At 42.0% G+C, this 15,177-nt stretch overlaps 1 protein-coding gene across 4 annotated transcripts in view; it reads right to left on the reverse strand.

Moving 5' to 3' along the window:
- The window catches only part of CDK6 (cyclin dependent kinase 6), a 238,682-nt gene that overhangs the window by 107,647 nt on the left and 115,858 nt on the right, over positions 1-15,177 (reverse strand). The gene's annotated exons all lie outside the window — the stretch shown is intronic.

Consider the following 15,177-nt stretch of genomic DNA (forward strand, 5'->3'; position numbering starts at 1 on the left):
ACCCTGGGATCATGACCTGAGCTGAAGGCAGACATCAACGCTTAACTGACTGAGCTACCCAGGCGCCCCATGGCTAAAATGTTAAAGCAAAAGCTGTAAGTCTCTGTTTGCATCTGCCTCTGTGTGTGTGTGTGTGTGTGTGTTACAGATGTGTGATATTTTTCTGTCTCTGGATGGTATTGCCAAAATTAACACTGCTAAGAGCTTTATTTAACTGGCTTAAAATTAAGCACTTATAGATTAAATATTCCCTAAAGTTCTCAGAAATATAACAGAATGTTTTTCGGGTTTAATGATCTGAAAATACTATTTTTTTAAAAAAGATTTTTATTTATTTATTTGAGAGAGAGAATGAGATAGAGAGCATGAGAGGGGGGAGGGTCAGAGGGAGAAGCAGACTCCCTGCCGAGCAGGGAGCCTGATGCGGGGACTCGATCCAGACACTCCAGGATCATGACCTGAGCCGAAGGCAGTCGCTTAACCAACTGAGCCACCCAGGCGCCCCTGAAAATACTAAGTATTAAAGCTAGTTTAAGTTCATTGTTTTAATTAAAATAGACATGTCTGTAGAGTTACCAGTATGGAATATAATGCAGGCATTAACTTCTACTCTTCCTGAGTTTACTAGTCGAACAAGTTCATGTTATATTGTTGTCAGCAAGAGAAATAGCTTGGGATGATGGCAGACTTTGTCTAATGAGTTGAAACGTAATTGTTGGGAGCAAGTGATTTAGACAGATGTAAGAAGGATAAGAGTTTTTAGGTGATCTTTTTACCAATAATTATGTTTAATGGTTTATATACTTAAAAACAGTTTCGTCAATCTCTTTGTTAACTTGAAACTGTAAAGTTTTGCTAAGTTAAATTAAATGATGGGAAGCTCAATGAATATCTAGATCATTTCCAAATAAGACAAAATATTGAACACTAATTATGGAACATTAGTTTACCTACTTTTGGTTTTCTTATTATAAAGAACTAAAGATAAATTTGGGTCTGTTTGTAAACATGTCTTGTGTCATACTGAAAGACCGTACTATTTTTTTTAAAAGACCATTTAAGAGAGCACAAGTGGGTGGGAGGGGCAGAGGGAGAGGGAGAAGCAGACTCCCTGACCAGCAGGGAGCTGGATGCATGGCTCTATCCTGATCCCAGGACCCCGAAATCATGACCTGAGCCAAAGTCAGGCACTTAACCAACTGAACCATTCAGGCACCCCTGAAAGACTGTACTATTAAAAAGGAGTACATGCTATTAGAAATCATGAAATGTATTTATAAATTTCCCAATCTAAAGAATGCTGGTATGACAGTTCATAACTGCTCACTTACTAGTTTTCACTAGAAATTAAGGTTTCTAAAGGAAGGTCAAAAATTTTAACTAATATATGTAATTAAGATACTATAAATAATAAGGGCAACACCTCTGTCTGTAAGGAAAGCAGGATGTGTTTTTGGCTAAAAAAAGCGTACAAGGTACGGAGATTAGTTTGCAAAGGAAAAGAAAGTAAATTTGTCCTAAAATAAAACTGGGTTATTTCAGAATGGGAAAGATGAGAATAAGGGACAGAATGGTATAGAAAGTTGGCAAGAGAGAGAAAGAAAAAGAGAGGATTTTACGTGGTGTAATCAAGCTGGCTAAAGTTGAATTGTTATAAGAGTTTTTAAAATAAGCTTTAATATTAACAGCTTAGCACTATCAGATTTTGAAATGGCCATATTCACTCACACACCTATTAGAAGGGCCAAGATTCAAAACAATGACACCACCAAATGCTGATGAAGATGTGGAGCAACAGGAACTCTTGTTCACTGCTGGGGGCGGGGCATGGAAAATGTTACAGCTACTTTAAAAGACAGTTTGGCACTTCCTTGGGGCGCCTGGTGGCTCAGTCCGTTAAGCATCTGACTCTTGATCTCAGGGTCATGAGTTCAGGCCATGTGCTGGGCTCCATGCTGGGCATGGAGCCTACTTAAAAAAATAAAAATAAAATTGACAGTTTGGCAGTTTCTTATAAGCAAAACATAAAAAAAGGGAAATAATGTGCATATTTTTCATCTTTGATACTGCAATTTCTTGAAACTTAAGCCTACAAAAATATTAGTATTTGGCCGAAAAGGTACAAGCCCAAGGATGCTCATGGCAACCAAACGATGAGAAACTGCAAGGTTCATCCTAGGAGACTGGGTAAAAAATGTTAGCCATATTCATACAGTGAAGGTAAGGGAAAAATAAACAAGCTACAATGTTAGATATGGAAAAATGTGCAAGATAAATTGGAAAAAGTCCACAAAAGACTCCAAACAAACAAAAATAATGTACATGTATACTAGAAGCACACTGCCTCCACATGCAATTAGTTGCAAACAAATACAAAAAGGTGTGCAAGTTTATTTACCAAACAGTCAACAGTGGCTTTTTCTCGGAGGAAACATTATTGAGGAGCTTCCCTTTACCCCCCCCTTTTTTTAACCTATATGGGATGTTTGAATTTTAAAATAATTGTAGCAATTAAAAAAGAATGCAGACTTAAAAAATTGATTGAGTGGCGCCTGGGTGGCTCAGTCGTTAAGCGTCTGCCTTTGGCTCAGGTCATGGTCCCAGGGTCCTGGGATCAAGCCCCGCATCGGGCTCCCTGCTCGGTGGGAAGCCTGCTTCTCCCTCTCCCTCTCCTCCTGCTTGTGTTCCTTCTCTTGCTGTCTCTCTCTCTGTCAAATAAATAAATAAAATCTTAAAAAAAAATAAAAAGTTGAGGAAGAAGAAGGGTTTAGAGGAGGGTTCTGACTCATGCATACAAATACCACAAAGGCAGTGCAGAATGAAATGGCAGAACATGCCTCTGGATTTGGTGAACTGGGTCTTACAAATACAGTGGGCCCCCTTTATCTGTGGTTTTGTCTTCTGTGGTTTCAGTTACCAGTGATCAACGGTGGTCTGGAAGCATATGATCGTTCTGGGGTATCGTCAAAAGGTCAACAGAAACCTAATGCTACGTCACAGTCATTCTCCTCATGTCATCACATCACATAGGCATTTTATCACCTCACACTGTCACAAACAAGAGGAGAAAGGGTAAATATACAGTACAAGAAGATATGCTGAGAGAGACCACATTCATGTAACTTCTATCACATATATTATTATTATTCTATTTTATTATTGTTGTTAATCTCTTAGAGTGACTAGTTTATAAATTCAACTTTATCATAGGTATGTATGTATAGGAAGAAACAACAGCCTAGATAGGGTTGGGAACTGTCCGCATTTTCAGGCATCCACTGGGGGTCTTGGAACATACCCCCATGGATAAGGCAGGGATAACTCTAATGCTGTTTCTCTTTCAAAATGTCTCTTGATATCAAATTTCTTTTTTTTTTTTTAAGATTTTATTTATTTATTTGACACAGAGAGAGCGAGCGAGAGCAGGAACACAAGCAGGGGGAGTGGGAGAAGGAGAAGCAGGCTTCCCGCTGAGCGGGGAGCCTGATGCAGGGCTCGATCCCAGGACCCTGGGACCATGACCTGAGCCGAAGGCAGAAGCTTAACGACTGAGCCACCCAGGCGCCCCTTGATATCAAATTTCTAAAAATAAAATTACAGAGCAAATGGATGCTATAAATATCACATATTTAAAGCAACTGATGAATATCATATTTTTCTTCAGTGTTACATGACTAACAATACTTGTCAACTATAATCAAATACTGAGAAAATTTGATGCTTTTAAAAACAGGCGCACATAAACCACCAGTGAAAAAGAAACCTGATGGAAAATACAAATGGGCTGATACTCTAGGTATGGTAGCAGCAACCTGGCACTCAGATGTGGCATTTCAGCCCCATGTCCTAAAATCAAGGAGTCCTTTTAGATGTGAAAGTAGAACAACAGATATAAAGCAAAGATTATATTTCGACTTGCTATAAAATTAGTAAAGGAAGTTCACACTTGAAGAAGCTTTACTTACTTCAAATGGATTGATTACTCAACCTTGTCAAAATCTTAAGTGTTCTGCTACATGTTTAACCTGAACTTGCCAGTAAAAGGCATGCTTGTGGCCAATTTGTGTTTGGGTAAGAGAAGAACATGTGAATCTCTTTTTTCCTGAACTTTAACACTTTTATTTCATTTTATTTATTTATTTTTTGGGGGGGAGGGGCAGAGGGAGAGAGAATCTTAAGCAGGCTCCACGGCCAGCACAAACCCAGATGCGGGGCTTGATCTCAAGACCCCGAGATCATGACCTGATCTAAAATCAAGAGTTGGATCCTTAACCGACTGAGCCACCCAGGCAACCCGCCCCCCGCCCTTTTTTCTTAACATTTTTAAACTCCCAATGGACTCTACTGGCTGTTGTTAACTACCTTTGTACAGACACGCAGTAAGAAACTGAGTAGCCAGACAGAATAAGAAGCTTTACATAATATATATAATCCTGAAATGGTTTAAGAAAATGCATATTAATCTATTAAATTAATTATATTATATTTTTTTAAGGATTTATTTATTTATTCGAGAGAGAGAGTGAGCGAGAGCGAGGGGGAGCAGTGGGCAGGGGCAGAGAGAATCTAGAGCAGACTCCCTGTTGAGCAGGGAGCCCGGTGCTAGGGCTGGATCTCATGACCCTGAGTCAAAATCAAGAGTCAGTCACTTAACTGAGTGAGCCACCCAGGTGCCCCTATTAATTATATTTTAAATTGCAGAGGCTCCTTTTGAAAAACTTTGCCACAGCCATCTGCAAAGTACTTGATTATTTATCTATTTTACACATTAGGGTTTTTTTTTTTTTAACTTAATACAGTTCTCTTAGAGCTATATTATGTTTTAGAACACAAGATTTGGTTATTACTGTAACTCCACTACAACAATCTCCCCAACTTACTACTGATAAATTAGCTATTTAACGTTAAAAATGGTTATGACTAGAAAAAGCATCATCGAGATCTAGCACATTCTGATATACCTAACCAACTATTAGTCATGCATCTGAGTAAAAGCAATCAAGTCTTGGTCTTCCAGAATACCACTGAAATATTAACACAAGGTTTTTTTCTAAAGATTTTATTTATTTGACAGAGAGAGACAAAGTGAGAGAAGGAACACAAGCAGGGGGAGTGGGAGAGGGAGAAACAGGCTTCCCGCGGAGCAGGGAGCCCGATGCAGGGCTCGATCCCAGGACCCTGGGATCATGACCTGAGCCGAAGGCAGAAGCTTAACGACTGAGCCACCCAGGCACCCCCTAACACAAGGTTTTAGCAATGAAAGTGATCAAGAAAACAAGTTTGATTCCTGGTGCTGTAACTTCAAAATGGACGCAGCTACAAGCTGTAAGGACACCTTTCAGGGAAGCTGATGTTTAGGGGAAGCATCGCTTCCAAACGCACTCAGTACCCCCCAGTGCAGCCTTCCTCCACCTCCTCTACTCAGAAACCTCTTATTTCAGATCACACACACACACACACACACACTCTTTACATTCACAGAGCAGCACCGTGTGCCTGTGTGTTGTTACCCCAAGTGCTGAAACAGATATGACAGCTACTTACATTAGAGACAAATCGAAAGTGCATGGGAAAGGAATGCCTAGCTTTATCCTGGAGAGTCAGGCTGACTTCAGGGAGGAGATGCCATTTGTGTAGAGTCTTGAAGAATGAGTAGGCATTTGTTAGGCTGAGAAGGGGAGAGGCAAGCTAAGTGGAGACAATGTCCAAGGCATGGAGGCACAAAATCTAATCGCATGCTGTCTCAAGCGGAGGACAGAGGTCTGGAGTGGTGAGGCCACAGGGATGTGTGGATGGGTTTGGGGTGGGTGGGCCAGTAGGGGTGGAGAGAAAAGTTAGGAACAAACCGCTGCAGAGTATCTAGACTTTTTAACCTGTGGGCAACGGGGAGTCAGTGGCGATTTTTACTCCTTCTTCATCTCCCCAAGCTTACTGGTTTCCCACGGTTGGTCCACGCTACATGGCCGCTCCCACAGCTCCTTTCTACAAGCCAGTCTTGTCTTTCCAGGAAAAAGAACATCAGCTTTTCAGACTACAGTCCTGATCTTTCATCCACTCTGGAAGAGTGGGATTTCACAGTCATCTAAAGAAATGTTCATGCATATATGTGAAGACCATCATTTTTGGAATTTATCTCATCTTCCTCACAGTAACTTTTTCCATTCTTTAGGAAGTTTTAATTGTAATTTTTCTAATCTGCTTTTTTTTTTTCCCCTAAACTAGTAAAAGCTAGTTTTCTGGAACTAGGTTACAGACAGACTTTGGCCCATTTAACAAGGTCAGACTGTTTATTCTTGACAGAATTCTTTCCCACTGTAAAAAGGTACTTTTAAATGCCACATTCCAAGAGCGGTGCCAATAAGCCACTGAAGCATATTTTCCCACAAGAACTGATACCATGTGCGGTCCCCACCTCACTGAAATCACCCAGCGTTACATAAGGTACAGATAGTATTCAACGTCACTGTGACATCTATCAACTAGAGTCTACCAGCAAGTATTCAGAAAACGCTTCCTTCTATACATTTCAAAGCATCGTAACCTTTCAAAAGTAAATAATCAAAATAAAAATGAGAAAAAGAAAGGGAAGGGTGGCTTTAGAAATTAAAAAAAAAAAAATTAAGATGGCAGAAGAACAGAAACCTTGTAGCTTTGTTACCAAACCTAGAAGTAGTAGAGACTTTTCTCCCTTATTTTGGGGCTTTTATGGCTGAGTTGTTAAATTTATAGCCCCACTTTTAGATTCTGCCAACCTTCAAAATAAATACATGAGCAGTGCTAAAGTAAATTCTCCTACGCTTTCCCCTTCTTTCTTTTGGATGCTTCCCTGAGTCTTGAAGGTAGATTATTCCTCCGCAGCCAACTGTAAAGTTTAACATTCAAATTTATGAGGGATTTAAAAATCATCAGTATCCTTACAAACTATTGGGGGCAACGATGTCACTCAAACTCTGTGCTTCAATCGTCAGAGAAAAGGAAAACAGAGAGAGCAACAAGAGGAATAGCTCAGCAACCCAAAGAGCATCATTTAGAAACAAATTTGGCATATTAGCAATAAGGTCAATAAAATATTAAAGAAAATCCAGCATTACAAAGCAATCATATAAAGTTTGAGCTTCACTTTTAGAAAGACCTTTACAGATTAACATAAACATGTACCTAATCTCCGTTAAGAACCCAAGTAGACTAAATAACCAAAAGAAACTACAATGCAGACATTCTCAACCTTTTCCTATAACATCATGGTTCCTCCAAAGATCCAAGAGATCTTAATTTTTAATTAAAACATATCCTACAGAGAATGTTAAGTGCACAAGCTGGGGAGGTGTATGGAGGTTTATGATCTTGAAGAAGGAGGGATGAAGGACACTGATTATCTGTAAATTAGGAATGGCTGCCCAGACAGACATTCAAAGTGCAAATGTTACTTCCTCAGGGCTCAAAAGTTGCTAGGAGGGAGTGAAGCAGGCAACTGGGAAGATTAGCTAAAAGTCATCATGTCTAAAACAAAAAACCAAAACAAAACAAAAACCCCAAAAGACAAACAAAACAAAACAAAACCCAACCAACCAAACAAACAAAAAACCAAAACCAAAACCAAAAACAAAAAAAATAAAACAAAAACAAAAAACAACCACACACACACACAAACAAAAACACTTTAGATGTCACTTTGATGATGCAGTGACCCAAGAAGTAACATGGGAAATGTGGTTGGAAATTCATTCACTGATTCACAGGTGAAAACAGGGAGCTGGGAAAGAACTTAATGAAGTTCAAGGAGTAGTGAGAAATTTGGTGCGGTTAGATGACTGGGAGTAGGTGTTTATGTGAATGGGGGTGATCTCTGAGTGGGAGGACAGAAGAGTAGGTTGGGGCTACACTATAAAAAAACTTTGCGTGCCATGCTTACAGAGTTGGAATTCATTCTTTAGACACTGGAGAATCATGAGGATTCATTTCATTCACTCATCACGTATTTATCAAGTGCCCACCATGTGCCAGAAAGGCGCTGTGGGAAACACTAAAATAGTGTAAGATTTGGATTGAGGGTATAAAAATGGATATATCCAATGTAACAGAAGCTCAATAACATCTCAACACAGGAACTTACACCATGAGTCTGCCAAAGCCCAAGCAAAATGAAGATACTACCACCTGTCCTTCCTCCCCTGGAAGTAAGTAGTGACATTTGTAAAACACAAGCAGCTCACATATCCAAAGAATATGTGAAAGAGGAGGTAAAAATGCAAGTTACAGAAACACTGCTTTATGTTCAATTCCAAGGATTGTGTCTTATACTCCTTTGGATGAACACTAACACAGCCAAGTTAGGCAAATTTAGGGGAGATAAAATGATCCCATTAAATAGCTTGTCAGACTAGCCCCTAACCAAGCAAAGAAGGCACATTCCCCTTAAGAATGGGTTAGCCTGGTGATGGGTATTAAAGAGGGCACGTTCTGCATGGAGCACTGGGTGTTATACGCAAACAATGAATCATGGAACACTGCATCAAAAACTAATGATGTAATGTATGGTGACTAACATAACGTAATAAAATTTAAAAAATGTAAAAAAAAAAAAAAAAAAAGAATGTTAAACTAAGACCCAACGAAACCTTTTCCATCTTCTGCATCCCTGAGAAACCCCTTGCCTGCAAAACCTTTCTAAAACCACTTGGTCTTGTGGACCTTAAGACAGTGCTTGGTCTGGACACTCAGACTTGGCCTCAAGTGCTGAGATCTGAACAGCATCATACAGGGTGTCCATACGATAGAATATAAAAAACCAGGTGACAACCAGATCACGTCTCTGTGGTACCTTGATAGGACATGGTGGCCAAATGGATGTATGGACTCAAAGAACATCCTGTCCTTTCTTTGAGTAAAACACCCTCCAGGGGGTAGCATTACAGTTAAAACCTTTTCGTCCAGAACTAATTGGCAACAGTGACCACTTATGAAGAAGCTAGAATTAGGTGAGTCAAATGAGTATCTTTTATACACAAGGAAAGCAGTATTTTTTTTTTTTTTAAGATTTTATTTATTTGAGAGAGAGAGAAAGCATGAGGGGGGGAGGGTCAGAGGGAGAAGAAGACTCCTCGCTGAGCAAGGAGCCCGATGCGGGACTCGATCCCGGGACTCCAGGATCATGACCTGAGCCGAAGGCAGTCGCTTAACCAACTGAGCCACCCAGGCGCCCAGGAAAGCAGTCTTTTAACTTTGCAAGTACACGTGGTACAGCCACACACCCACGTGCTGACACACACACGGAGATACATGAGCTTCCGGCATGGGAGAAATTCTCACCGTGGTCATCAATGATTGCCTTCCCTTCGGGAGGCAGAGTTCACCTATCAGATGGTAGCTCAAAATGGGTTTTACTGCCGCGGAGAATGCGCAACGAAGGATCTGGACGGGTTTCCATGTTTGTGTTGGCTCTGGCATTTTCCACGTAGCCAGCCCTGGGAATCCCGAAGAAGACGTGTCCTGTTCCCAGCACTGTGCACTGCCCCATTGTGTTCCACTTTCCTCATTGGTGAAAGTGAAAACGAAACCAGCACAAACACTCCATTGTTCACTATGAAATATGTACTGGCAACTGGAAATGTTCACAAAACAGACCTACTTGTGTCATGGCAAGGGGATGTGGAGTGGGGGGGGAGTTACGGGCGTCTTTCCGGCTTCAGAGGTGCGTCCTGCACTTTCGCTGAGGTGCTGAGGCGACAGGGCTTTGGGTTTTTTCCATTATACTCGACTCATGCTCTTGGATTGATTTACTCAGTATGCACTGGCAGTGTCTGCAGGCTTCTGGGGGAGCAACTCGGCTGCCCGAGCTGAGGCACAAACCCTGCCAGGTCTCCATAGGAAATACAGCACGCACGAAGAGGAAACAAGCATAAACAATTTATTTTCTCCCGTAAAAGATGACATTGTTCTCCCATCTCTGGTCCCGCTTCACTTTGTCAAGTTGGTGGTGCCGGCGGGGTGCTCTAAAGTGAACTATTCCAGACACAGACAGACAGAATGAGCACAGACTCTGTGATGTGCATATCCAGGGGGCCTGCCTCCAGGCAGGTTCCGACAGGACGATGCTGCTGACCTCCCTGGGCATCTTGCTTCCTGGCCTGACCCCCAGCCCAGGAGGGTTCCTGAGACATAGGACTTGATCGGACTGTGTCCCTTCCCCTTAATGCACGTCCGTCGCTAACTATACATTGCTTTTTGTGGTTATTTTATGAAGATCTGTCTCCTCATTTTGATGAGGAGCTCCATGAGAGCAAAGACCTTGTCCTAGTCCCCATCACCCCTCAGGTTTGCTGACAGTGCTTGGCACACGGGAAGTGATCAGTAATTATTTGTTGACTGAATGCTACGACTCCATTTCATTATTCTTCTCCCTTTGGCTCATCAAAAAGTTTCTGAATCCGCAAAGTTCCTCCAGGGTTTACTAAATGCTACCAAACTAGGGTTAGAGTAGGAAACCATCCACTGCTAGAGTCATAAGATCGGGATGTGAGGAATTCTGAGTTTTTGTAATAATTGTGGTATTAAATAAATGAATGATCTGAAGTACAGTAATTTGGGGAATCATTTATTCCCCAAGTGAGTTTTTCTAATTTGTGGAGCTGTCAAATGAAAGTCTTCCCAGGTTTACTGTTTACTTGTCCTTTGGTGATTTCTACAGAGAGGAAGAGGTTTTCAGAACACAAGTGTCTCTCTCTCTCTCTTTTTTAAAGATTTTATTTTTTTATTTGAGAGAGAGAGAAGAGAGCGAGTGAGCAAGTGAGCTCGGGGGGAGGCACAGAGAGAGAATTCCAAGCAGACTCCGCACTGACCAGGGAGCCGGTCACGGGGCTGGATCCCATGACCCTGAGATCACAATCCACGCTGAAATCAAGAGTTGGATGCTTAACAGGCTGAGCCACCCAGGCACCCCCACAACAAGTGTCTCTTAATAGGATAGATGATGTGGGGAAAAAAAAGACCCTTGGTGAAGGGGAATATAATTCACTTAGTGAGAATTTCATTAAGTCACTAAAAAGACGGGAGAAACTTCTTACTTTTCCGTTATGGTACAAAGTGGAATTTTCCTCCAAACTATGTGTCTTACACACAAGCACTGGAGGAAAAATGCTAATTGTACCTTTTGTCTAATGGTTGTAGAAAGGCCCTCCAACTACACTGAAAAGTCACTGTAAGGCTGTTCCCTGCAGAGGAGAGATGGGTTTGCAGCAGGCCATTCCTGGACTTTATCTCAGCACGTGGAGTTACAGAGACACGAAAAGGAACGACCTCATTTTCAGGTGTCGACTTCTCTCTATCCACAGGCAGCTTCCTAGTGACGGTCCTGGGGGAGTGTCTGGGTGGTCTGGCAAATACACGCGGATGTAAAACCATCAATACTGGCATTGCTCTGGGCGGCCCTCGGAAAAGTCTCACGTACAGTGAGCGCAGCATGGCGTGTGCACTGTCGCAATTATGCAACCGGGTGATTTTAAGGGGGTGGACACACACAGGAGTGAATCAAGAGAATGTCTGGCTTTCCCGAAGCAACAATCCATTTACGAGACGTTCAAGTCTGCACAAGTTTGGCCGAAGTTTTATTATGAGGTCTACATAAAAAAAATAAGTTAGCCAGGGGAAGCCTGGGTGGCTCAGGCCCTTGAGCATCTGACTCCTGATTTTGGCTCAGGTCATGATCTCAGGGTCGTAAGACTGAGCCTGCTTGGGATTCTCTCTCTCCTTCTGCCCCTCCCCCTGCTCTCTCTCTCTCTCTCTCAACAACAAAAAAGGTAAGTTAGCCAGAAGGTACAAGTTCATGCCTTAGTGTTCTCCACTGTGTCAAAATGTGGCATGAGCTAGTTGTTTTTTGATTACAATTCTAACAAGACTTCAAATATATTTTAAAGAACAGACTATTGGAACATTTGTGGAATCTCTGGATGCCCTTTGTAGAACCCAGTAATTCCACAGAACATAGTCTCATACCCTCTGACGTACTGGAGCCTACGGTGTGGAGAGGAGGAAGGGAGAGGGGATGGTAGGTGAGAGCCAGAAATACAGACATTTGATTTTCCTGAGCTATTTATGATCTACTTGGTGAATTCAGACTTAACCTGGTCACAAACTGCTTGTCTTGAGTCTCAGTTTCCCCACTTGCAAAGGTGGTTGGCGAGGGGTTCTCCAAACACTGCATCTGACAGCAACAGCACCGTATCACCCTGCGTGCCGTACGGTCCAATTCGGAAAAGCGGTTAATAACGATTTTGCATCACAGACATGTGAAGAGATGTGAAGACTGCTCCCTCCCTGAGCTGCTGTTCATAGCGCTTCATGATGATCAGAGTCATCACACTGCTGGTGATGTCCCAGGCTCTGCTCCTCAGACTCTCCGGGTCAGACCTGCGAGCACAACCAGGTGTGGCCAAAACTGCTGGCTGAGTGGTTGCTCTCTATTTTTCTCTTTTATCCTGACAGACAAAAACGAGTTGCACCATACACTGCATTTGACACGGGAAGTACTCAGAAATGCCGACTTTAGAATGAACCTAAATATAATTTTAGCTAGCCTTGTTGTCATTCTGTTGAATAAGCATATGTTATTGAAACACTTCTGTCACCAAGATTATATAACCCGTGAGTCATGATCCTTACACACATCACTTATGTGCAATGGAAAGAACCTCCCTGTAACCTACTCTCTTTGTTTTTCCACAAACGTAGTAGTATTTCAATACTGGTCCCAGGAGTGGATTTTCATGGCTTCAGAGAAATTTCTGATAGAAATAACCCACGTCAGGTATTAAGTGTAACAAGGTCCCACCGCTCTCCACAGTCCCCAGCTCCTTCCTACACCACAAGAGGTCTCACACGCATATTTACATGCATTCCCATCCCAATGTGCACACTCTGCCCGTTTGTCTGCAAGCTGTTGCCCTCAGACTTGGGTGGACACACAAGTGGTACAATCTGCTGTCAGGAGGAAGGACCCATTCAGGTCAGGGAATTGCAATGCCCTGAGTGTGGCGGGAAGGGAGAGGGGGGTCTCAGACTCTAGCTGGAGCATCTCCCTGGCAGCCTGGATTCGATGCTCCACGAAGGGAGGCCCGGCTGGTACAGGGCCAGTGTGACATCCAGGCCAGGGGCCCCTCCTGCCTGAGTCTGAGGCATTCGCTGTAGCCATTCACGTCTTCATTCTACAACCTTTAAATAAACAGGTATTTGTTACACACCCTAAGTTACGCACCACCCACAGCTACGACAATCGTCCACTCTTAAACGGTCCTAAATTTCTTCCCAAAAGGCCAATTCCTTCCAGGAGCATACAGCCTGATATAGAAGACCCTAAAAATAATTACAACCAAGAGAGAAAACGGTGTTACGAAAGACATGAGTAAGATGTCATTCTGAACCACTGAAGTTCGAGGAAGGTGGGACTGATTTCTGCAGGGAGTACCAGAAGGGGACATTTGAGTCAGGCTTTGGAAGAGAACTAATATATTAGCATTTCTCATGGCTGTACGATGCCAGTTTCGAATCAGTTAACTTGTAATTCCTTTAACATTCCACAGATTAAGTTGATTCCCAGGTCCTGTATGACATAACCCTCTAAAAAATGTGTATTTCCAGGAAGTGGAGCACAGTCTTTTTCTCTTCAAGAAATTCTAAAAATAAATACCAGTTCAGTCTGAAAAACTGATTCTAAGTCTTTATATATCACCACATATACGGTAACTAATGCAGCACTATACTAAACGGACTTTTCCTTAAATAGAAAAACACAAAACAATGGGAAAAATTTTAAATGCAGTACCCTTTAGGAATCATAACCTTTATTACTGACATTAAATTCCAGCTATCGTTCTTGCAAATAATGTCAAATTTGTTCCAGTGTCTTTCCCAGTTGCTAGTATTTTTTACTTTTTGTCACCATATGAAATACAGAGTATGCAGTACGAATTAGACACTGAAAAATCAGGTATTTATGACTGCCTTTCCCCTTTTCTCTGTGAAATAATTTGTCTACATTTTCCTGTCTGAACATATCAACTTTCAGCAAGAATGGAATGTTAATTGATGTTACGCACAAGCTGGGCTATCATTCCTCAAATTTAATAAGCAAAAAAATAAAAATAAAAAAAAAATAAAGAAAAACCCAACTGGGTTTCCTGTTTTTACTTATGGTTTTTTGTGCCCATTTCGGGGGAATCAAAATAAAGAGTCTGTCTCAGTTATGCCTCATCCTTCCCTCAATTAAAGTACCCAAGGAGATCAGTTCCTTCCATTTGCTTCCCCAATGACCACTGGAATCACAAAGCCTATTTAAACTTTTCCTCAGGGACGCCAAACAACATGCACAACTATATTCTAGGGAAGCCCACAGCCTACCTAACCCTTCCCACTGGGGAAACACACAGACTCAGCAGTTCGGCTGTGATTATATAAGAATACAAAGGCTCACTCGAACCAGCCCAAAGCTGAGGCGTATCCTTGAAATACCGTCTTGTGCTTTGTCTCCCCAAAACCATGATTTCTCTTTCAACAATGGTGACACACTCCAAGGAAACCTCTGTAAAAATTCTGACGCCCTAGGTAAAGCATAAAATGTTGGGAAAGTATGCGGTCTTATGTGTCCAGGTTGTAGTAACCATATTTTGGCGGTGGGGAAATGGAACACTTTTGTAAACTGAATGTTTTCCTAAGCCAAGATATCTCAGAGAATTTCCAACTCCCCTTCTGTCTATTCCTCAGTTGAGGCATTATGTGAATTCGGGTACACAGTTTTTTGGTGGGCAGAGTATCAGCCTCCTAGTGGTCACTGCCATCCCCCAAGTCATTAGGATGACCAAAGATGCTGCCATACATTTCTCAGCGATGCCCGCCCCCCAGGGCAGTGCCGCTCCGACGGAGAATCGCTTCAAGGCTAGAAATGGACTATGTGAAAAATGACATATTGACCCAAGAAGAGTCTTTTTTTTTAAGGCTCCATCTAATGCTTGGAGGACAATTTTTATAGTCTTCATGGACCCAAGGGGATTCTTGGCATCAACCTCCTACCCCAAGTAAGCAGCATAGTAAAGGGATATTCCCTGGCTTTTTGCATCTCTGCATGAATTCACTGCATGTAAAACAGGTCTTCCAAAGATAAAAGTTCTTAGTGCCTACTTCACGGTT

Source organism: Mirounga leonina, unplaced genomic scaffold, assembly GCF_011800145.1.
Source record: "Mirounga leonina isolate KUSES-001 unplaced genomic scaffold, KU_Mleo_1.0 Mir_174, whole genome shotgun sequence".
NCBI lineage: Eukaryota > Metazoa > Chordata > Mammalia > Carnivora > Phocidae > Mirounga > Mirounga leonina.